The sequence below is a fragment of the Canis lupus genome, chromosome X, assembly GCF_048164855.1.
Source record: "Canis lupus baileyi chromosome X, mCanLup2.hap1, whole genome shotgun sequence".
Taxonomy (NCBI): domain Eukaryota; kingdom Metazoa; phylum Chordata; class Mammalia; order Carnivora; family Canidae; genus Canis; species Canis lupus.
The window spans coordinates 101,189,141-101,215,398 of NC_132876.1; the positions used below are offsets into that span (position 1 = coordinate 101,189,141).

Genomic DNA, 26,258 nt, shown 5'->3' on the forward strand with positions numbered 1-26,258 from the left:
CAGAGAGAGAGGCAGAGACATAGGCAGAGGGAGAAACAGGCTCTTTGCAGGAGCCCAATGAAAGACTTAATCCCAGATTCCGGGATCATGACCTGAGCTGAAGGCAGCTGTCCAACCGCTGAGCCACCCTGGTGTCCCTATACCACTAGTTTTATTTCTAGTTACTACTTCAATGTCTAAGTCATTAGCTCTATAACTAGAGGTTATACTGGAAACCAAAGCCCAATTTAATACTCTGCGCATTATTCTCAAGCCAAACACATAATATATGCCTGATTATTTTATATTTTATTTTCCATTAAATTCTTTCCATCAAGCAGGTACAGTGCGGAGTTCTTTTTAGTTTCATTATCTTACTGATTTCTAAGAAACTGTGTACTAAATATTAGTATTTATGAAACAGTAAGAAAAACATAGCCAAACAGAGTAATCAGGAATGAAAGTCCATAGTAAGTGGGTGTACCTTTGTTAAAATCCAGTTCAGTGAGATTCAAAGCCTCTATTCAAAGCTATTATACCAATATTTCCTAAATTCCTGTGAGTATACATCCCTTTTTGAGAAAAAAAAATTAAATCATGCCTGATCCCACCTCCATGCAAAAAAAATTTAAAGGAAAAACAATTTTTATTTTTATGAAATTCATATAGCTACTAGTAGACGATTTTTTCCTTTTTTAAACAAGACTGGGCAGAAAAGGATTCACATCCTTAGTTCAACGAAGGTTCCTTCCTGAAATTTAGCACAGAAAACATCTCTAAAAGTCAAACTTGCTGGACAAAAGAAGAGTCAGATAAGTTAATTTTATAGATCTACATCTATCTATATGTGTCTTTTTTTTCCCACTGTGTTTGCAAAAGACTACTTGTTCTTTCACTTAAACCACAAACTGCTCCAAGTCAACGAGCCAGCCAGAGAAGACTGTTTCATGTCTAATCAGATAAAATGGGAGATAATACATTCATAATGTTTATAAAATTCCTATAAATTGTGATTTACCAATGTCTGATTTTCCAAAGTTGTATGAAAATTTTGTCTCTCAAACTTATTTAAGAACTTCCTGTAACTTTCCCATGCCAAAAACCTTTCCCAAAGAACCACATAAAACAGCTTTTGCTTACAATGAAATCTCATGTGTGGACTGGCCATTTCCTGTTTGTGATACTCTTTTAACTCAAATGCATTGAAAAATCTCCATCGTTCACATAAATCCACTCTAATATTTCATGTAGCAAATGAAAGAAGACAATGAAATAAATTCTGTAAGAAATGATCAATATCTAATTTATTTTTAACTTCATAGAGTTAGACTCATTTAATTATTTAATTTCCTTAATTTGTTCATAAATTTTTATGAAGGATAAATATATGACAACATTGCAAGATATAAAAGAATCCAGCAACAATCAAGCAGAAGTTCCTTTATACATACTACAGATTTAAAGTCATGTATTAATGCATTTCACTGATATATCTCAAGCACCTACAACAGTACCAGGTATATAATAGGCACTCAAAAAGCAATTATGAGCAAATTAAAGCAATGAATGGGGACACCTGGGTGGCTCAGTGGTTGAGAATCTGCCTTTGGCTCAGGGCTTGATCCTGGAGTTCCAGGATGGAGTCCCACATGGGGCTCCCTGTATGGAGCCTGCTTCTCTCTCTGCCTGTGTCTCTGCCTCTTTGTGTCTCTCATGAATAAATAAAATCTTAAAAAAAATAAAGCAATGAATGACTTTTTCATTGTTCTTGGCATTCTTGACTGATCATTCTATTTCTAAAGAAAAAGTACTAACAGTAGGGACTATTTAAGTTTATTTAGTGATTTTCTTACATACAGTTTCTAATATATTTTTAAAGAAATAATGTCCTTAACATTTATCTTTCATGTCAGTTCATTAGCATTGTCAGAAAACCCAAGAATTTCAGGGAGTTCTTTTTGCAAAATGCTGCATTAGATTATTTTGCCTCTAAGATGTAATGAAATACAGCCTGAAAATTCTTAAAAGAAAGTGTTTTAAAGATCAGTGAGTCCCCAATTAACACACACACAAAAAAAAAAAATGGAGGGAGAAAATATGTGCTTTCTTTTACAGTACTAGCTGCTTCCTTATCAACTCAGAAAAAGCCCTCCACCCATCCATCACCTTCAATTTTTGATCCTGAGGCTCAGGTATCAAGATTTTATAAAACTCCATGGATAATATTACTAAGATCTAATGTTTGCAGCTGTCAAATATATGGTGATAACCATGGGCAGGACAATGAACAATATGAAGCACATTTGCAAAATAACCCCTTCTTTCCTAAAAATCTTAAGCATCCATGTCACTAATCATTTCTCACAGATTATTGTACCAGTGTGCATAAGATATTGCTGATTTTTGGTAGGTTTGACCCTCAGTATATTAAGCCTAATTTTTCTACTTGCAAAATAGTTCATGCCAAGGGAGAGTGTTTCTTTACATAAGGTTATTTCTCAGTAAACTAAAACTCCTACCGAAAATCACTATTAGATATTTGCACAGTTTAGCGTATACATGGGCTGCTGTCTTGCTTGGTCTGAGTATCTGATTTTTAAAAGAAAAATTATATATTATTATAAAGATATGACTCACTGATTTCATTTAGTTTTAGATATATAATTTCCTTTCCTCTTTTCCTCCTCCCCCTTTTCTTTTAATTTTATAAGTCTATACTTTGCTTGGCTCTCTCCATGTACTGGGGGCACAAAGACATGTTAGACTAAGTCTATTCTTCAGTTTCACAATTAAATAATCATATGTGGAAGAAGGTTAATGGCCTACATGTTGGGGATAAGTGAATGGCTCAGGAAGGCATCTGGGCTCCAAAAAAATGGAAGATAATTAGGCAAGGTCTAAGATGGGAAAAAGAGGTAGGTTTTAAGGTGGTTAAGTAGAAACAGAAAGGGAGAACTTCTCATGCAAAACAAGACTAACAGAGAATATAAAAACACTGAGAAACTTCAGTGTATCTTTAGTGAAGCGTTTTTAAGATAATCATAAAAATATAGCACTAAAGCAATAAAATTATGTATAAATGATAACATTGACCTACTTACTTAAAATGTGTGAGAATACTGTTCAGAAAGCTGTGAAAGCTCTTTGAAATTCACCTTTACAAGATATGTCTATTAAAAAGGATACTGGCAATTCCTGCTGAGTATGTTACTATGTTACTCAGCTTCCTGGAAGGTGAAACTTTACATCTCAATCAAGGTTCCTCTTCTAATCAATAGAGATTTCTAGGGAACAGTCAGAACTTGACACTGTCACAGAAATCCTTGTTTTGAGAGGAGGGAGTCATATTTAATCTATTATTTGATGCAATTGACTGCCTTCCTTCTACTTTTCATTTGTATGTGGACTGTCCTTCAGAGTCTGTTTTTATTAACCAAAGTATTATGTATAAATTTGGGAACAGAATGCCTTTGACTCATAACGATCCTCATGCACAGCTCATGAATAAAAGGGCTTTTGTTAGAAAATGAAAAATCTGAGGCAAAATAAAGAAATCCTAGATCCAATATTTCTTGCTCTAGGTTGCCATTCACAATGCAACATATGTAACATTTTGGGGCTTTAGGTTATTTTTCTCCCACAGGCAAAAGAAGTATTAGACACAATATTAAATGGCCTTTTCAAAGACATACAGAACATGCAGCAAAATACTTCTGAAGCTAAGGTCCTTTTAAGGTAAAATCTCTAGATCCTTATTTAATTAAAAGCCAATTAAGACTAGATATACATTAGACAACTAATTTTAGAAGCATTATAGAATAAGCAATTTTTAATCTCTATGGATAACAGCCAATAGTATACTAATATTAATATACCAAAAATAATATACTCTTACATATACTTTTTAGTAATATGCACTTAATTATAAAAATGGGTGGAATTATGCAATATGAATAGTTTCATGTTATTTTATGAAAATTATATAAAAGCATTAAAATAGTCTTAAAATTCTGAAACTTATCAATATGCCATTAAAAATAATCTCTACACTCACAGCTAATTCTATTATCTAATACTATGAACAAATTTCTTGTAGTTATCATTAGGTTTTGGGTCTTCTTATTGTTCCTATTAAGTAACTTTAGACACATGTTGGAGCCAAGGGTGAAAGTTCAGACAGCAGAAAAATTTTGCTGCACACTGCTACTAGAACAAAAGACAAAGAGCATGGTTTCTTTCAATGGGTAACTCAAATCACTCCACTTCTCAAAGACATCCAAAAGTTTTCCAATCTCTGTGTAGCATAAAATACCATATTTCATTATGCTGCTTTCAAGAATTGCCATGATTGCACCAGTAACTTTTTGTGTTTTTTTGCAAATAAAACACAGCTTAGGGGCACCTGAGTGGCTCAGTTGGTTAAGCATCTGCCTTTGGCTCAGGTCATGATCTTGGGGTTCTGGCATCCAGCCCCACATCATTGGGCTCCCTGCTTCTCCCCCTGCCTTTCTGCCCTCCCAACCCCAACCATGTATGCTCTCTCTCAAATAAATGAATAAAATCTTAAAACACACACACACACACCTTACTTCTTACATGTCCATCACAGGTTGGCATGGGGCTCTGTTCTTCACAGTCTCCTAGGAACTAGGTGGAATAAAAATTTTTAAAAACTCACCAACCCAGAATCCTTTATCCAGAGAAAATACCCTTTAACAACTTTTGCAATGACTAGGGCAGAGAAAAGGGGGTGGGTAGCTTTTTCTAAATTATCCCCAATTTTCCTAGTTGAGAATCTAGTGGGGTTCCTGGAAGAAAAGCCTGAAACCGTGTGAGCCTCCTTCCCCAATTATGACTGCAGCCCCAAGGAGGAGCACTTATTCATGCTAACCCACACTGAGCCTTCAGTAATTCATGAGAATTTCTAGTCCAATGTTCCTTGCAGGCCTGTATGGCCTCTGGAGGCTTCTGCTGCAGGTGAGCAACTGCCTTCAGTCTGTATCTCCCTGAAGGGTAGAAGTTTGACCTTCAAATTCAGTTCACTGATGGGTCCCATAAAGTCATTGATACTTAGTTTGTCAAGCTTTTTCTTGTCTAAGGACAAAAGTAATGACTCCTCAGGTTCTTTACATATCTGAGTTGAAACTGAAAGTCTTTCTGTTACAGCTGGTACATTTTTCAAAGAACTATTTTACATCTATTATAAAAATAATACAGTTGGATATCATTGAAAGTCCCCCTTTTCCAGGCCCTTGAAGTGTCCCTACCTGGTGGTTATCAATATGGTGTAAATCCATCTAAACTGGACTTGAACTTCATAATATTGGAGAATTTCAAGGCTCAGTCCTCAGGCCTCTTTTCTTCCCCATTTACCTTCCATCCCTCAATGATCTCATTCAGGCCTACAGCCTTAAATATTTTTATTTATGCTGACAACTTTCAAATTTTTATCCCCAGTCTAGACTTCTCTCTCAAATTCGGACTCATATATCCAACTGGTAACTTGCCTCTCCACTTGGCTAATGGAATTCTCACACTTTAGTTTTACCATCTGATCATGTCCCACCCCCAGAAACGTCCTTTCAAATGAAAGTCCATCTTTCCAGTTACTCAGGCTAAATGCCTTGGTATTATTCTTAACAATTCCCTTTCCTTTACACTGTACATTCAATCTCTCAAAAATCAGGTTAGCTCTACTTTCAAAAGAAATGTAGAATCTGACCACTTCTTCCAATTTCCACTGCTAACACCCAAGTCTGAGTTACCATCATCTCCTGCCTAGATTGGTTCAATAGTCTCTTAATAGATCTCTTTGCTTCTATTTATGTTTCCTCTCTCCCTCTATGTTTCCTCTTTCCCTCTCCCTCCTGTTGGATATTCCTTAACACACCAGAGTGATACATTTAAAATATAGGTTGATCAAGTTACTCTTCAGCTCAAACTTCTGCAATGACTATTTTACCACATGTACAAGCCAAATCCTATCTTTTGGCTGTTCAGTAAAATGGCCACTAGCCACCTGTGGGCTAAGACTTAAAACGTGGCTAGTCCAAATTGAGGTGTGCTTTAGGTAAGAAATATGCACCATATTGCAAAGCTTTAGTACAGAATATTAAATATCACATTAATATAATGATTACATATTAAAATAATATTTTAAAAAATACTGTCCTAAATACAATATATTACTATTACTATCAATTTCATGTTTCTTTTCCCTTTTTTTTTCAACAGGACCACTGAAAACTTTAAATTGTATCCAAAGTTTCCATTGTATTTGTTTTGAACAGTCCTACTCTATATAATCCAGACTCCAATTTAACTTCCCAATCTCCTTTCATCTATTTTTCCCCTCACTTCCCCCACACTGACTGTACCAGGTTTCTGAGTGTTCTTTGAACACCAGGCATGTTTCCACCTTAAGGCATGTGTTTTAGCTGTTGCTCTTCCCTCTACGCAGAGCACACTTTCCTCTTAGTGTTTTCAGCTTTTCAGGTCTTTGTTCATTTCCCACCCTCTCCATGAGGAGACTCCAAGACTACACTATTTAAAATTACCTCTACCATTCCCATAAGGATACCAAATCTCATTTATTGCTTTTTCCTTTTTTCCCATGCATTATCACCTCCTAAGATATTAAATTATTTACTTATTCATGATATGTATTTTTTTGTTGTCTGTCTCCCTTCCAAAATGCAAGGCTCACAAGGGCAGGGATCTTTGTCTGCTTGATTCACTGCTGTATCCAGTGCCCAGCTCATTAATGAAGGTCCCATAAATGTTTCTTATTTGATTACACATACTTTTTAAATAAAGTCATAGTATACATATTATTCACCAAATCACTTTTCTTTCCACTGCACAAGCTGTTAGTGTAAATAAAAATAGATGAGCTTCAATCTTTTTAAGTATCCCAGGGTAATGATAAAATAAAATTTAACAATTCTTTTGGAGGTTTTTAATGTCACTGTCATTTTTTTCACTTTTATAAACAATACAGTATAAGCCATTTGTAGACTACATTCCTAGATATGGAAAGGCTGGTTCAAAGGCCATGTGGGTTTTAAATTTTAAGGTGTTGCAAAACTGCTTGCCTAGAAAGTTGTACCAATATCTGTTCCTATATACCATCAACTAATCTCCTACCCAAAATTGCCTAGATTAGAATTGCTACTCACTCTTCTGCCCACGTGTACAGCTAATATGCCATTTTAATTTCCACCTGTAAGTTGCTGCTTAAAGCATTATCACTTTTTACCATCTCCCCACAACCCCACCCCCAGATCCACAAACTCCCAAGACCCCACCCATTCTCTTCCATTCATATACATAACATCCCTCATTTAAGGCTAGGAAAATTCCAACCTGTTCTGAGAAAACTGGCAAATCTCCTCCTCACCAGTTTGGACTACTATCTTAGCCAAACTATGAAGTTCCATTACCTAGGTTCAAATTCCTGCTGTATTGTTAAACTCCGTGATCTCGTATTTTTTAGTTAATCTATGTCCCAATTTTTCTCATTAGTAAAACAGTAATCAACAGTGTTTTCCACTAAATTTGTAATGATGATTACCTGAATTACCACATATGAAGCATTTAGGCTTGTGTATTTACCGTGTGTGAATCCTAAATGCACTCATTTTAAATATAACACACTTGACACACATTATCACTTTCATTTGCACATTTTTTAAAGATTTTATTTATTTATTCATGAGAGACATACATAGAGAGAGAGAGGCAGAGACACAGGCAGAGGAAGAAGCAGGCTCCATGCAGGGAACCCAACGTGGGACTCGATCCCGGGTCTCCAGAACCAAGCCCTGGGCTGAAGGCAGCACTAACCCCCTGAGCCACCCGGGTTTCCCTCATGACACATTTTTTTAAAGTGCTCAGATAATAGCAAATTTGTCAAGGATAGGCATTACTCCTTTTAATTAAATGCCTCTTAGTACCTAACACTGTTCATTTTACAAAGAAAAGAATTAATGCATATCTGTTGATCAAGCGACTGACTTACGCTATTTTTGAGTCTTGCCATAAGGACATGCTAAGGACAATGCCTTAAGAACGTTTGTTAGGTAGGAAATATTGACACCTTTCATACCTGATCAAGTTCCTAAGTAGTTAGTGAGACTTTTCCTATGGAAATATAGGAATTCTGAGGTTTTACCCAGCAAAAAAAGCAACACAATATGAAATTCTTCATTGCTGGGACATCTCTCCCATTCTCTTTCACTGTAATTGCCATTGCAGTTGCTTGTCAATGCCAACTCCACAGCACCTTGCCTCAGTTCCTTAATATTTTGGAATGAATCCTAGTCCTAATGAAACTGTTAGGGATGTTGTGTGCATCCCAGGTCAATGGGCTTTTCTGGACACCACTATTTTAAATCTAGCTCTATTTCAAATATTCACTGAGATTTTAGGCTAAAACTTGATGCTTTGAAAAAAGACACTCTGCCAACTGCACTAACACATTTAGCCATACACATCTCATTAAAGTCAATGAAAAATGTGCTACAAAAATCTCTATTCACGGCACATTCTCCCCTCACTACGTACATGTCATTCCTATTTATACTGAGTCAATGGAGAGAAGCAAAGACCTTTAAATATTTCTCTTTTAGTCATCCACTCAGATTAGTAGTTTTATAAAAAGCCTTCTCTGTGACTTTGGACTAAATATGAGGCAATATACTGCAGTTAACATCATCTGGGTTGAGCTCACACACAGTAATGTCACCATTTCTCCTTGGCAGAACTGCCACCAAAGTGGAATTTCAGCCAACTGCCCTTTGAAATTATAACAGTTGAAAAAAGACTAGTCAGTTGTATGGTCTGTTCTATATACCCTGGGAACCTCTATGTAAGTTTAAAGAACTCCCCATAAAATGGTAAAAGATGTTTCTCAAGTATTAACTCATGTAGCAACCACGTGAGGTGATACACAGGCTTATTAAGCCACTATGTAATATGTACTATTTGAACAGGGCTGAGACACACAACATCTCACAGCCCTGAGATTATACTGTTATCATTTAAGGGGGGGGAGGATATACTGTTAGAAAATATAACACTATGGAAAGATGTCTTAATTAATTGCACAAAAAAAAAAAAAAGCAACACATGCTGTGAGAGTCCTCAGGAAGCAGAGGGCAATTTGGCCTGAAGTATTTGGGCAAAGTATCAAAAAGGAGGGAGGAGATCATCTTGCTGGCCATTGAGGACTGGTGGAGACAAAAATAATTAAGAAGACAAAGTCCACTACTCAAGTAATAGAAGTGCAGCTATATAAAAGAGATGATGAAAGAAAAAGGGTAACAATGACATTTGTTGTTTGGATGTGGAGACAAAAATCAATAATTTTGGAAGTGATTAAGAAGAAAATTGATTGCTCAATTGACCCAGATAAGGAAGCAGGGGATAGAGGTACTTTGGAGGGTTAAAAACGTTTATTGTGAAACATGATTAACCATAAAACAGATGGAACTTATTTTCATAATGCTCCATTTTTCAATCTACTTGCTATTAATAACAAATTTGGTACTAACCAAAAGGCTCCTCCCTTCCTCCCTCTCTGTTTTTAACCAAAATTTTGATGTGAAACCTCTTAAGTGTCTATCCTTTATGTATGCTCATTTAAATCACCTTAGTTCAGGAGTTCTTAATCAGGGCAATTTTGTTGCCAAAGGGATATTCATCAATGTCTGGTAACATTTCAGGCTGTCACAACTGGAGAGGGCACTGTTACCTGCATACAATGTACAGAGGCCAGGGATACTATTTAACATCCCACAATGCACAGGACCATCACCCACAAGAAAGAATTATCTGTCCCAATATGTTAATAATGCCAAGGTTGAGAAATCCTATACTAGTACAAGCTACCATCATCTCTTTCATCAGTTCAATCGATTCCTCCCGGGGTTGCCTTCCTTGTCTCACTGCAATCTTCTCTCCATAAAACACCCAAAGTATTCTTTAAAAGGTAAATCTGACCGTGTATCTTCTTTACTGATTTTTTTTTTTTGGTTTGCAATTGCTCTTTGGATAAAAACCAAATTTTTCAAAATGGTCTACAAGACTGAACCAGACCCTATATATATGTACAGCCTCAACTATTGCCACCATTTTTCTTACTCTCTTCAGTGCCACTTCTTTTCCAAAATTGCTACACTCTTTCCTATTCAAAGGGCCTTTACACTGCTGTTTCCTTCAGCCTGGTATGCCTTCACCTCATTAATTCCTTCTCAACCTTCAAGTGACACTTTAGCCTTTACTGAATCCACTAAACCCACAGACTTCCTGTTAGAAATGTTTGTAGCAACCTTTACTTTTCCTCCACAGAATTTATCAAAATGTATTAACACGTGTCTTTGTTTGGATTTCCCAGAACACGTACTGGGACTATCTGAGTCCAAGTACTCAATTTGGGAAGTGATCCCAGGAAACACTGTTTGGGATTGAAAGTCAATAAAGGGTATCCTAGCAAGTAAGTTACCACCATGGGCAAGTGGAACCTAATTTCACTAGATAATTTAGACAGAAAGTAAAGAAAACATCTCAAAAACCATCCCAAATGAGGGGCAAGGAAGCTAGGGTATTTATCCACCACTCCTCATACACCACTGCTTGAGGATTGCTTCCACAGGGATGAATGCCTCAGCTTGTAGAGCTTCCCTTGTAAATGGTCCAAGTATGATCTCACTTCCAGAAATAAAAGCCCTCAGGCAGATACATACAGGCATTAAATGTAAACCTCCTTTACTTCACAAAGTACGAAGGGCAAATGGATGGGCACTGAAAGATCTGCCACACTGTATATTTAGTAATTATTTAATGAATGTTCATCTTCCCAACTGAACTTCGCAAAATATATTTGGTTTATTGCTAACCAATTATATACATTAAGGCTAGCACAATTTTTTTTTGTTTTTTAAAGATTTTATTTATTTATTAGAGAAAGATAGAGGCAGAGACACAGGCAGAGGGAGAAGCAGGCTCCATGCAGGGAGCCCAACATGGGACTCGATCCCCGGTCTCCAGGATCACCCCCTGGGCTGAAGGCGGCGACAAACCGCTAAGCCACTGGGGCTGCCCACAATATTTTGAACAAATATAATACTTCATTAATATTTGCAGATGAGAAAAATATTTGCAGATGAGTATATTATTTTATCAAGTGAATTGTTTAACTTTCGCTTGTATTATCAATCCTGGTTTTGACCTCCAAAATCTTACAACCAAATTTTTTAATATGATGCATTGTTTAAAACAGTTGACAGACATTGTATATACATTATGATGACTATTATCAAAATGACATAAAATACCAAGTGTTGGCAAGGATTTGGAAGAACTAGAATCCTCATGCATTGCTGGTGATAAAGTAAAATGGTGCAGGTGCAGCTACTAGGAAAAACAAGATGGCACATTACAGAACATTGAAAATGTTTACCATGAAAGCTGGCCATTTCAAGATCTTTTGTTGGCTGTGAAGAAACCCATGTCTCATGATTTCATTCATTTTTTTTACAACATGGATATTATTTATGAGAGGGACATAAAGAACTTTAGACTCATCCTTTAAATTAAAAGATACAGAGTAAGCATGGGACACCTGCTATGAGGAAAGGTGTGTCTAGGATGACCATGGTTATTTAGTGAATTATTAAAGCATTTCTGCCATGTGGTACTTAAGTGAGCTAAACATACACAACTCTGAAATATACTGCAGTAAAAGGACAAGATAAAAATAGGAAATAAATTTGAAAACTAATTGTATAAATAGAGTACTGGGATTAACAACTCAATCTACAGAATTAAACTATAATATTTTGGTTTTTTTATTCCATTCAGAAAATAGGATACCATTTAAGTATTTAAGAGAAGTGTTGGTGATAGAAGTATGTTCAATTTAGGAATGATTGACATCCAAACAGTGACAATTTACTCTAAAATCTGGAATAGGGTTTCCACTTTTTTTAACCTTTTGACCCCTTGACCCATTTTTTTCCTAACCCCATTCCCTACCTCTGGCAACCACCAATCTGTTCTCTGTAACTATCAACTTTTTGGGGACTTTTAGGTGGGATTTTTTTTTGTTTTAGGTTCTACACATAAAAGAAATCATACAATATTTGTCTTTCTGTGTATGACAGCACAATGTCCTTGAAGTCCATTCATGATGCTGGAAATGCTGAGATTTCATCCTTTACAACTGAATAATATTCCATTGTATACATCTACCACAATTTCTTCACCCATTCATCCACAGATGGACACTTAGGTTGTTTCCCTATCTTGGCTATTGTAAATAATGCTGTAATGAACATGGGAGTGCATTTATCTTTTTGGCTTAGTGCTTTCATTTTCTCCAAATACCAAGTGGAATTGATGATTGCATGGCAGCTCTATTTTTGACCCTTTGGGCAACTTCCACACTGTCTTCCACATTGGCTACCAATTTACATCCCCACTAATGGTACACAATGGTTCCCTCTTCACATCCTAGCCAGCACTTATTATTGTCTATTTGATAACAGCCATTGTAACAGGTGTGATGTAAACTCACTGTGGTTTTGATGTGCATTTTCCTGACGATTAATGATGTTGAGCATCTTCTCATGTACATACTGACCATCTATATGTCTTCCTTGGGAAAATGTCTATTCTGATCATCTGCTCATTTTTCTAAAAGATTTTAAGTAATCCCTATACCCAACAGGGGACTTAAAATCAAAACTCCAAGACTAAGAGTCACATGCTCTACCAACTGACCAGCCAGGCACCCCATCTGGCCCATTTTTTAAATTGGATTGCTTTTCTTTTTGCTATTGAGTCATATGATTTCTTTATATATTTTGAATATTAGCCTCTAATCAGATTTATGATTTATAAATATCTTTCTCCCATTTAGTAGGTTGCCTTTTCATATTGTTGATGGTTGTCCTTGATTTGTAGAGGCCTTTTATTTTTTTAAGATAGATTTATTTATTTATTTATTTATTTATTTATTTATTTATTTATTTATGATAGAGAGAGAGAGAGAAAGATAGAGAGAGGCAAAGACACAGGAGGAGGGAGAAGCAGGCTCCATGCCAGGAGCCCGACGTGGGACTCGATCCCGGGACTCCAGGATCGCGCCCTGGGCCAAAGGCAGGCACCAAACCTCTGAGCTACCCAGGGATCCCCTGCAGAGGCTTTTTAGTAATATGGAGCCTTTAGTTAGACTCAACAAGAAGAAAAGAGAGAGGATTCAAAATAAAAATCAAAGAGGAGGCATTACAACTTATATCACAAAAACACAAAGGATCAAAAGAGACTGCCATGAACAATTACATACCAACAAATTGGAAAACCTACAAGAAGTGGATGCATTCTTAGAAACATAAAACCCACTAAGATTGAAAAATAATGAAATAGAATATCTAAACAGACCAATTACTAGTAAGAAAACTGAAGCAGTAATCAAAAACTTCCCACCAGACAGCTTCACTGGTGAATTCTACTAAGCACTCAAAGAACAATTAATACCTATCATTCTCAAACTCTTCCAAAAAGATAGAGGAGGAGGGAACTCTTCCAGACTGATTTTATAAGGACAGCATTATCCTGATACCAAAGCCAAACAAGGATGCCAAAGGAAAAGAAAATTACAGGCCAATATCCCTGATAAACATAGATGCAAAAATCTTTAACAAAATATTAGCAAAACCAATTCAACAATTCATTAAAGAATCATATACCAGGGCACCTGGGTAGCTCAGTAGTTAGTGTAGTAGTGAGTAGTAGTAGTGTCTGCCTACTACTAGTAGAGTAGTAGTGAGTGTCTGCCTTTGGCTCAGATCATGATCCAGGGCTCTGTGATCAAGTCCCACATCAAGCTCCCCACAGGCAGTCTGCTTCTCCCTCTGCCTAAATCTGTGCTTCTCTCTCTGTGCCTCTCATGAATAAATAAAATCTTAAAAAAAAGAATCATATACCATGACCAAGCAGGATTTATTCCAGGGATGTAAGCATAGTTTAATATCCACATATCAATGTGATACACCACATTAACAAAACCAGGGACAAAAATGATATGATCATCTCAGTAGATGAAGAAAAACCATTTGACAAAATTCAACATTCATTCATAATACAAACTCTCAACAAAGTGGGTATAGAGGGAGCATACTACAACATCATAAAGGCAAAGCCATATATATGACAAGCTCACATCTAACTGCATACTCAATGGTGAAAAGCTGAAAGTCTTTCCTCTTCAATCAGGAATAAGACAAGGATATCCACTCTCCCCACTTTTATTCAATACAGTACTGGAAGTCCTAGCCAAGCAAGTAGGCAAGAAAAAAGAAATAAAGGGCATCCGAAATGGAAAGGAAGAAGTAAAACTGTCACTATATGCAGACGACATAATATTATAATAGGAAACCCTCAAAACTCCATCAAAAAGCTGTTAGAACACTCTGGGAAACGAATAAGGGATGGTGGAAAGGGAGGTGGGCGGGGGGTGGGGGTGACTGGGTGACAGGCACTGAGGGGGGCACTTGATGCGATAAGCACTGGGTGTTATGCTATATGTTGGGAAATTGAACTCCCATAAAAAAAAAAAGCTGTTAGAACAAATGAATTCAGTAAAATTGTGAGATACTAAATCAATACACAAATATCTGTTGCATTCCTATATGCTAATAATGACGTAGCAGGAAGAAATGAAGAAAACAATCCCATTTATAATTGTAACCAAGAAAAATAAAGTTCTTGTTAATGAATTTAGTCAAGGGGGTAAAAGACCTATATATCAAAAACTTAATGTAAAACATTAAAGAAATTGAAGAAGATACAAACTAATGGAAAGAGATTTCATGCTCATGGATTAGAAGCATCAATACTGTTAAAACCTCCATATGTTACCCAAAGCAAACTAGACATTCAATGCAATCCCTATCAAAACGCCAACAGCTGGGACACCTAGGTGGCTCTGCAGTTGAGCATCTGTCTTCGGCTCAGGTTGTGATTCCAGGGTCCAGGCCCAAATCGGACTCCCCGCAGGAAGCCCGCTTCTCCCTCTCCCTCTGTCTCTGCCTCCCTCCGTGTGTCTCTCATGAATTCATAAAATCTTTTTTTTTTAATGCCAACAGTATTTTTCAAAGAAACAGAACAAATACTTCTAAAATTTGTATGGAACCACATAAAACCTTGAATAGCCCAAGCAATCTTAAGAAAGAAGAAAAAAGGTGGAGGCATCATACTTTAAGTTCAAATGACACTGTAGTGATACAATAATTAAAACTGTATAGTATTGCTGCTACTCAGCCATAAAGAAGAATGAAATCTTGCCATTTGCAACAACATGTATGGACCCAGAAGGTAAAATGCTAAGGGAAATAAGCCAGAGAAAAACAAACACCATATGATTTCACTCATATGTGGAATTTAAGAAACAAAGAAACAAAAGAACACTTAGAGAACCAACTGGCAGCTGCTGGAGGGGAAGCAGATAGGGGTAAAACAGGTGAAGGAGATTAGGAGTATACTCATTATGAACACTGAGCAGTGTATATAATTGCTGAATATATACTATATGCCCAAAAGTAATATAACACTGAATGTTAATTATACTTGAATTTAAAGAATATAGTATTGCCATAAAAACAGACACACAGATTAATGCAACAAGATAGAGAGCCCCAAAATAAACCCATACATATATGGTCAATTAACTTACAACAAAGGAGCCAAGAATATACAATGGGGAAAGTACAGTCTCTGCAATAAGTAATGGTAGGAAAATTAGACAGCCACATGCTAAAGAATAAAACTCAACCATTATCTTATACCATTCATAAAAATTAACTTACAATGTATGAACTTTATCTGGATCCCATTTCAATAAACTGTAAATTAAAGAAATTTTAAAACATTTGGGGAAATGTGAACATTGACAGAATAATGAGTAGTATTAATGAATTACTAATTTTAGATATGAGAATGGGATTACTGTAAATTTTTTAATCCTTATCTTCTAGAGGTGCATACCAAAATACATATAAAATGATCTGTTAATAAGGATCTGTTAAAAAGTTATCTATTGATGGGGTAGAAGTTTGATGAAATAAGACTAGCAGATAACTGCTGAAGCTGGTTATACTATTCTCTCTACTTCTGTGTTTCCATATAAAAAGATTTTGAAAGAGGCAAGAGGATAATTTAACAAAATGGACAAACTGCATGGTATGGACCTTATGTGCAACCTAATCCAACCAAACCATTAAAAAATGTGTATAATGAATATTACTGAGCCATCAAAAAGAATGAAATCTTGCTATAATAATTATTTTAGGATACCCCATTATAAACTCTATTTCCTACTTCTACTACTAGATAAGACTTTACAACCCCCACTACCCACTGCTTATAGTCCCTGAAGCATATCAAAACTTGAATGGACAGAAAAGCAAGCAAGCAAGCTAAGTACAGAAGATGGGATATAAGGAGGGAGGTTATAATGAAAATAGAAATTGGAGAAAAGCTACTGGTAGTGACACTTATTGATAGTAGTAGACAGAGACAAGACTCCAGAAGTCCCCAATCTTTTCTTATGAAAAGAGTAGCAAACTGATTTACTTTAGAACAGACAAGGTGATTTTGATATTTGCTCTAATTCGTGGGGAAGCTGTGGTTGCCTAATAACAGAAAGCAGAGTACTGACAAAGGCATTTTAATTTATCAGCCACAGTTATAACTCATTTTAGAGTGAGAGCTGCTCTGATGGTTAAAAATCATATACTCTTGGGGGCAATAGATACAAAGAAAAGAACTGCATATCCCCTATAAACCCTCTACTATCAGTCTCCTATCCCAGGATCTACATTTGTACAGTAGAAACTTTTCAAGAGAAGTTACAACAATCCCACAAACATTGCAAAACTAGGATTTTCTCTGAAACTGTCATCTTTACCAAAACCTTTATCATCATCATCGTGGCTAACATTTACTGAACACTTACCATATGCTATTTTCATATAGGTTAGCTCCTGAAATATTTAAATTGACTTTGTGAGGCAGGTATTATCATTAACCTCCGAGGAAACTGGTCTTATTTTTTTAATAGTAAATTTATTTTTTATTGGTGTTCAATTTGCCAATATACAGAATAATACCCAGTGCTCATCCCGTCAAGTGCCCCCCTCAGTGCCCGTCACCCATTCACCCCCACACCCCGCCCTCCTCCCCTTCCACCACCCCTAGTTCGTTTCCCAGAGTTAGGAGTCTTCATGTTCTGTCTCCCTTTCTGATATTTCCTACCCATTTCTTCTCCCTTCCCTTCTATTCCCTTTCACTATTATTTATATTCCCCAAATGAATGAGACCATATAATGTTTGTCCTTCTCCGACTGACTTATTTCACTCAGCATAATACCCTCCAGTTCCATCCACGTTGAAGCAAATGGTGGGTATTTGTCATTTCTAATGGCTGAGTAATATTCCATTGTATACATAAACCACATCTTCTTTAACTGGTCTTAAAGTGTGTTAACTTGCCTTAGGGCACACAGGTAGAAAGTGTGACTCTTCAGCTTGCTTTCCTAAGAGCTTCATCTTAGGAGATACCTTGAAAGTTAACCAGCTAAACTGAATCTAAGTGTGTACAGGTACCCAAAGTTCAGCTTATCTGACATAGGGGCAAGAGAATTAGGCATAAAGAGGAGACTCCAGGCTGATCAAATGAAATCTGCACTCTTATGATAAGAACAAAGTTATTAAGATAATTCAGATCAAATCAATAGTAGCTTTGAGTCTTAATTAGGTAAAAGATTGTTTAGGTCTCAATTCCATTTTCCAGAAAAAGAACTGCCTCCTGTGGCATATCAAAGCAAGAGCAATGCCTCCCTTACACACACATTTCACACATTCATATTTCAATCATTTTTATATTGTATAATTTTTCAAGCATACACCATGTTCCATGGATGTTAACTGAGTAGCTAGTCCAAGCACTGGAAACAGGTTCTAAATTAGGCAAAATCAATTCACTTTTAAACTAACCATATCCAGTTTAGTGTACACCTTAAGAGTCAGACTGGAGTTAAAACCAGAGCTTTCTAAGTTTCAGTAAATTACTCAATTTCTCTGGGCTTCAGTTTCCTTGTTCATAAAATAAGGATAGTGATAGTACCCACTTCGTAATAATAATGAGAGGATAAAACAAGCAACATACAAAGCACCTGTTAACTATATTGACAATTATCATAACTATATTACTTCATGACTATATAGGTTAGATATAAGCTTTAAACACCTCTCCTTAAATAGCTAACTTCTTCACCATCTCAACTTGTAGAATACTATACTCTTATTAGTAGTAAAAGATATCCCACAGAATCAAACAGTATTTTTTTAAATCTCCCATACTCCATTTCATTCCAATTTTAGTATATATGAAGGGAGCACCATACTCTTCATATCTATTTTTTTCTACTTCTGCAACTGAATTAAGAGACTCATCATATCTAAAAAAATATTTAAAATTTTTCAAACTAGTTGAGCTTGGCAATTAATTTGTTATTATTAATTGCCTTTTCATTAATGAAATAGAAAAAGCAGATCTCATGGGATATCCAGCCTTCCATGTCAGGTTTCTTAAGATCTCAGAAAGCAGAGTTTCTATTGGTACAGCTGCTTCAGACTCCTAAAATAATTGACGAAGGGTGATAGAGGTAAGGTATGATGACTATGACAGAGTTTTAACCATCTATTTTTAACTACCCTTTCTTAAAATCATTTTAAGGTTCTGACTCCCAGTCCAGCAATGAAGGTCTTTTGTTGTCTTCTAAACATTCATCTGTCACTCTGTTCATCATTTACATATGGTTCATCGACAGTTGATGGCAACTTTACCCATCATTGCATATGGTCCATTAACAGTCGACAGCTGTCAGTAAGACAAGACTACTCAAGCCCTTCTCCAACCATAAAGCTTTGACTAACAGAGAGAAGAGTCTGAACCAACCACCTGCTGAGGCCATCTTAATCTTGCACTAATTAACTTCTTTGGCTTGAGTCCTCTGCTACAAGAGAGAGGATACAGTTGAAAGGAAATGTTTGGATGAAATGTCTGTCAGAGTAAATCTAGTTATGCTTTTAAGAAATATCATCCACATCCATATGTATCAGCTCATTTATTTCAAAATATGTTTTCACCACTCTTTAGATATGCTTTTATTGGGGTAACAATTTACAAACCACCTCTCATTTTGGTAAAACTTAGAAAACCTAATGCCCAAATTTAAAATGGCAGCCAACACACTTACTGAACACCTACTTTGTATGTAACACTTTGCTGAGTGTGTTGAAGGTTTATTTTACACAACCAAAAAAACAAAAGGCATACTTTTTAAATGATTAAATGGAGTACAAAGTATACTATATCAGGTTAGTTTTCAGTTAGTTGTGAGAGTGAGATAGGTAATTTTTTTTTAGATTTTATTTATTTATTCATGAGAGACAGAGAGAGAGAGGCAGAGACACAGGCATAGGGAAAAGCGGGCTCCTAGCAGGGAGCCTGATGTGGGGCTAGATCCCAGGACTCCAAGACTACGCCCTGAGCTTAAGGCAAAGTCTCAAGCACTGAGCCACCCAGGCGTCCTGAGATAGGTAATTTCTAATGGAACCCAAGCAGGAACTCATTCTCTGGCTCAAGGTATTACATGATCTATTTAACATGGACTATCTGTGGCCTGCGTATTTATGCATAAAATCTTAAGATGGGAAAATGACACAATAGATTATACTCAAGAGACATCAGACCATTAAAATGGGAGTGAAACAGAATTTGGTCAATGCTTGAAAGCATAAACTCACTGGATAGAAAAGGTGAGGATAAAATTTGTATTCTGAGATTCCTAATGAACTCTAATTTTTGTGCTTGAACTTATTTCTATACAGTATTCGGTTTTACATGACAGGAAAGCCTTTCCTTTATCTACATGGCTTATGTTTACTTATGTTTCTGTTTTTGTAATTCAAATATATGAGATTCTCACAAACTGTTATTTACACAAACTTGGATTTATTTCTGTATGGTGTTTTAATAGTTCTGCATGACAGAGTTCTTTATCTCAATGACTAAATCTATTTCAAATCTATGTCTCTGCTGAACATATATGCCTATAAAGTATTATACATATAATTTATGATGATAAAAGAGGCAGAGTATCTTTTAAAAATTGTTTTCCAATGGTAATTTTTCATAGTTTTTTGCATAATGCAAAAAAGCACTAAAATGAATCCTTCTGATCATGCTGATTATGTTTATTTAAATGAATTTATCACAAATAATCTAGCAAATTACTATTAAATCAAAATAGTGATTATAACACTTAACTTACACATGTTGTATTTATTGTGATTAAATCCTGAATACCTCTTGTGCGGTCAAGGTGAGAGCTCAGGGGAGAGGTTTGTTTACCTGCAAAATGTCATGGTATCCATTTTAAGTAATTTGGTAGGTTTTTACCTATGAAGTGATTCACCTTTTCCATTAAAATGAGTTTTCAAATCCCTGTCCCATTGCCATAACTCAGAGAAGAAAGATGTTGGTTAGAAGCTCAGAGCAGGGATGCCAATCATAGCAAGAAAAAACACAACTCAGAGCCTTTGGTTAGTGAGACAGAGTTGAAGATATGATTACCACATTGAGGTTAATGCCAACTCTCCTTCAACTTTATTCAAAATTGGCTAAATTCAGTCTACACAACTATTTCTACTCATATTCTTTCTCTTTCTCTCCCCCACTCCCTTTTTCTTTCTCTCCATAAGCTATGGGCTTTTGTTCTAGCAGAAGCTAATCTGAAATAGCTGGGTTATACAAGAAACTGGACAACCTGCTGTCATGTTTAAGAACTAGAAAAGGCTTTGGCAATCACTGGGTTCAACTTCCTAATTTTGTATCAAAGGAAACTAAGCCACAGCACTGTTTAGTTGGTAAGTGCCAGAAATCCATGAGTGACAGAGCCATCAGGAGACTTCAGGCTTTTGTGCTTTCTGGTCCTGTTGCTATCATCACAAATGAATGCTTCATCTCTAGAAATCAGTGATCAAGTCAAAATAGCACTGCTGCCACCATCACCACTGCCGGAACCACCACCACTACTCCATACACACACTCCTTTCATAGCTCCAAAAAATAGGAGGTACTTAATATTTATAAATATATTACAACTTCTCCACATCTTTATATGGAGATATTTTTATCTATAAAATAGAGATCACCTTTAATAAATATCCTCAGTTTAATTCTGAGTGAAAACAATGAATTATGTTTTAAATTGAACTACCACAAGGGCTCTTGGGGAGCTCAGTTGGTCAACTACCCAACTCTGGATTTCGGCTCAGGTCAAAATCTCAGGGTCGTGAGTTCAAGCCCCCCAGTCAGGCTCCATGCTTAGCATGGAGTTGGCTTGAGATTCTCTCTCTTCTTCCTCTGTCTGTTCCCCTTCTATCCCCCTTCAATCAATTAATCAATAAATCAATAAATCTACCACAACTGTCCCTCCATATAGAGAAAACTCAGAAGTTACCTCTATTTTAAATTATTTTTTAAAAATCCTAAGCTATCCAATACTTACATATTTTTAATATTAAAAGATTATATCTTCTAGAAAGTCTAGAAGATATAAAATCTAAGAGACAAGACCTTCTTAAATGAGACCATAGATCTAGAAAACAGATTTACTATACAAGAAATTTTAATGTCATTTAACGAAAAAAGGTCCACTAAACAAATTCAAAGCAAATGACAGATATGAAAAATCCTTTCAAATGCATAAGGTTAAATCTACAATATATAAGTGACAACACAACAGGAACAAATGGACAAGATATTTAAGTTGGATAATTTACAAAAGACCAACAAACTTATAAAAAGAAGTTCAATTGCCAAGTCAACAGGCCAATTCAAAGTAACAATGATTAATCACTCTACAACTATCTCATTAGCATAAATATAAACAAGTCTCTCACAATGCCTGCTTATGGAAATATAAGGAAATGTTCCTACATACTGGTCTTAACAGAAAATACTATACCTTTCTTTTAACATCTGGTGGGGCACCTGGATGGCTCAGACAGTTAAGCTTCTGCCTCTGGCTCAGGTCATGATCCCAGGGTCCTGGCATGGAGCCCCACATCCGGTTCCTGCTCACTGCTTCTCCCTCTTCCTCTGCCTGCCACTCCCCCTGCTTGTGAGCTCTCTCTCTCTCAAATAAATAAATAAAATCTTTAAGAATAAATAAATAAAAGCAATCTGGTTAAATAGGTGATGAGGATTAAGGAATACAATTGTGATGAGCACCAGGTGTTGTATCACTATCACTGAAATTAATATTACACTGTGTTAACTAACTGGAATTTAAATAAAAACTTAAAAAAATAAGAAACTGTCAACATCTATTTAAAATTTTTAAAGACTCATATCCTTTAACCAATCATTCTCACATTTTGGAATTTATTCCAAAATTTAAGGACATATATTTAAGGATGTTTATTGCAGCAACATTTGTAGTGCCAAAGCCTGGAAGTAATGTGCCTACAACAAATATGACACAAATTGTGTTGCTTCACCATGGAATATTATGTACCTATTAGCAATATAAATACATTAGGGTTAAGTCTGCTGACTTTTAGAGTCCCTTGAGTTATTACTTAATGAGTGAGAAAACCAAGATGAGGCAAAGCCACTATTGCATAATCCAATTTTTCTAAAAAGCAGTAAAATTGTAATTCTTAAATAAAAATTTAAGAGCATAGAGGGAAGAAATGGAGGGATACGTACTTCGTTATGAATATGTTCTGACTTTGTTGGGGGGGCACTGCAAGGGGTGGCTAATTTGCATGAAAGGGGAAAGGAACTGAGATGGAGGAGCCCAGCAGGAAACAAGGAAAAGGAAAAAGAACGTTGTAACTAAAGTCATGTATTTATGTAAAATTATATACCTATTAAGAAATTAAACAAAATATTTTGGTTAAATTTTAAAATAGCTTCCAATGAAAATCATACTACCATTTTTGTCATAGACTTTAAAGTATTGTTAAACTCTTTAGAATATTTAATCAAATTATTTGTAGCACTACCATTTATTGAGGGCCATAAAATGTATTAAACACTATACACACACACACACACACACACATTGCTAGTGTGTTTTTAACAGTGTTTAATTTGAGGACCAATAAATTCCCTAAGTTATATCTAACTTCATGGCCGGGTCAATGTTCAGCTTATATATGTAAATGCCATTAAAGGAGGGTCCTTTTGATTTACTCTTGATTTCTCAGCTTTCCATCATTGCTTGCACAGAGTAAACAGCAAATAGTTGCTGAGTTTGTGGAATGAATGACTATATGTGATTATTCTTACGTACCATTACAAATCAGACTTTTGAAGATGATTAAGTTACATATGGTTTAGTTTGAATTTTCATAATCCTGGATTTTTTTTATATTCCTAAACCAAAAATGACAAATAGAAAACAAACAAAAACCTAAAAATTTGAAAAATTTGAAGATTCCAACTTACAGGGCAAAGTTAGCACCCTACAGTGTAAGTGTTTTATATATTTAAAAGCAGAGCCATGTGGTATAATTTACAGTGGATTACTGTCAAGGATAAAAATATGGGTTAGGCAGTCAGACTGCCAGGATTCTAATTCTTATCCCTCCACTTAATAACTATGACCTTGGGGAAGTTCCCTGTGCCCCCCTGTATAAAATACTTCGAGACTCATATGAGGCATTATAGACATACAGAACTCCCAACACAGGGTCTAGCATGTGGCAAAAGCTTAATAAAGTGTTGCCCAATACTATTAATAATGAAGCAAAAAGTAAAGATAGTAACAATAGAGTCTTTATCATCTGTTTCCCAATTGACAATGGCTTTTATGTTATGGGAAAGAACACTGTGCCAGGGTTCATATGGAGTACCTCAGTTAATCAACAGACATCTCAATGGCAGAGCTGAATACTGGGGCCAAAACTGAGTTCACATTAGAACTAGCCCAAGAACTCAAGAGACACACAAGTGGAAGCCAAGTTAAAAAAAACCTAACATTATATGTTCTCATTCATTTGGGGAATATAAATAATAGTGAAAGGGAATATAAGGGAAGGAAGAAGAAATGTGTGGGAAATATCAGAAAGGGAGACAGAACATAAAGACTCCTAACTCTGGGAAACGAACTAGGGGTGGTAGAAGGGGAGGAGGGCGGGGGGTGGGAGTGAATGGGTGACGGGCACTGGGGGTTATTCTGTATGTTGGTAAATTGAACACCAATAAAAAATAAATTTAAAAACAAAAAAACCCTAACAGGAATGCACAGACAAGCATACACCAAAAATCAGGATGAAACAGTGGTTTAAAACCAGGCAGACCAAAAGTAGAATCCAGTAAGCAGGATACCCAGAGAACTCAGAACTGAAGAAAATCAAAACAGTGAGCTACAATACCTGGGAGAACTGACTCTTGATGGAAATCTTGGATTAATGAGAAAGTTCCTTGCCTTTTGCCTTCTAGCCAGCAAGACAGTCTTAATCAGCCAATTAAACCAGGATGTGGGTATTCCTGAATTAGTTAAGAAGTACAGGAATGAAATGAAGTATACTAAAAAGTCCCATAATATGAGTAACAAGTAACAATACTTTTAGTAATTGCATACCTATTTTATGTTAATTTTTTTTGTTTTTTGAATTGTCCAAATAAGGTACACCTGTACCCTCCATTAATCTTAGATAATTAGCACAATTTTCATCAACTGCAGTGAATTCTTCAGACTCCAATTAATATGCTAAAAGCTCCTCAGTTCACACTGTCTATGTGTTGACCTGTGAAATCTTCATATTTTTTAAATTAGAAGTTGGCTTAGGAAGCAATAACCTCATGCCTGCCTGGTAGATTGGGCCAGAGTGAGTAATATGTTAAGTCAATTTTCAGTGGAACAAAACAAGAGTGGTTCTTAATTTATGAAATTAAAATACCTAGTCAGTCTCATTGAAAAGGAACATTATCAAAACTCCTGAGGCCTGAGAAGAAAGGACAAAGTCCAATAAAAGCATATACTGTAGGACTGAAACAAAGATGCTGCTTGGCGGTGGCCTATATGAGAAGGCAAGTGCAGCTAGGGAGAATGTTCTCTGGTTTCCTGGGTAACAGGAGTCAAAGACTACAAAGGAATGGAGCTGAGAAAGGTGCTTCCAGAGGAAAAGCAAGAAACATGCCACTATACAAGACTCCCTGCAGAAAGACAACACTACATGTTCAACAAGTGTAGCTGGGCAGGTATTCAATCCCATGTTGGAAAGATGGAGTAACCCAGAAGTCCTGACAAATTATTTTTGGAAATCCATTTCCTCAGCAGGTACACACAGTTACTTAACCAGCATTCCTTGTCTTACATAATTGAAAATTCATTGAGAAAATGCATTTAGTGCCTTCAAAGAGAAATAGATGGGTGCTATACATAGGAAAGGACTCAACAGTTGAATCAGAGAGCAGGGCTTCCAGCTAACAAATGAAGGATACGAAGCATCTCTGGGTCAGTAACACTGGTCCTGCTGGTTCCTTCTGTAAGTCATCATTGTTATTCCAGACACAAACTGCCCTAATAATCCTATCAAATTCACTTGAACTCAATTCAGTAGAAGAAAATTAAAAAGATTCATCCAATTTGATACTTGAAATACCTGCAAATGGGCAAAATGTGTTTTATTGCCATTCTGAAGCGGAGCTTCATCAAAATGCTAGGATCAGTTTGGGCCTTGAGATGACATTCCCTGGAGTTAATTGCTACATGAAATAGAGACATTTTATAACAAAAGCATAATGACATAATCACAACAATTTCTAAAAATCAACAATTTAACCCTGGCAATTTGGATGGACAGCACATCTGCAGATGGCTTAAAAAATAGCACATCATTAAAGGCATATACTTTTTTTTTTAAGTGAAAAGGACTGTCCTGTTGATTTCCTGTTGGATGGCAAAACATAGTTTTGGCAGTGCTGCCTTGTGAAGGGTTGTTTACCGCTTGGAAAAGGGCTTCCTATTAGACATGTGCTGAATATGTTTCAATGTCACAGAACAGTGTCAGCTGTGTAGCTGCCAAAAATGACATCAATTCTCACCCCCACAAAGACAGACATTGTTAGGGGTACCATTAATGAGGCACACACTTTTTCTTTCCTCTACTTTTCCTCTATGGAGCAAGAGATC

The 26,258-nt window shown here is 36.1% G+C and overlaps 1 protein-coding gene across 1 annotated transcript in view; it reads right to left on the minus strand.

Annotated features, from left to right (window-relative positions):
• Nucleotides 1-25,141, minus strand: part of IL1RAPL1 (interleukin 1 receptor accessory protein like 1) — a 1,256,301-nt gene extending 1,231,160 nt beyond the window's left edge. Inside the window, exons 1-2 of the mRNA XM_072818101.1 lie at nucleotides 24,705-25,141; nucleotides 24,496-24,610 (exon numbers count right to left, since the gene is read on the minus strand). The gene's annotated coding sequence lies outside the window, so the exon portion shown is untranslated. The remainder of the gene's footprint in view (nucleotides 1-24,495; nucleotides 24,611-24,704) is intronic.
• Nucleotides 25,142-26,258: the final 1,117 nt, after the last annotated feature.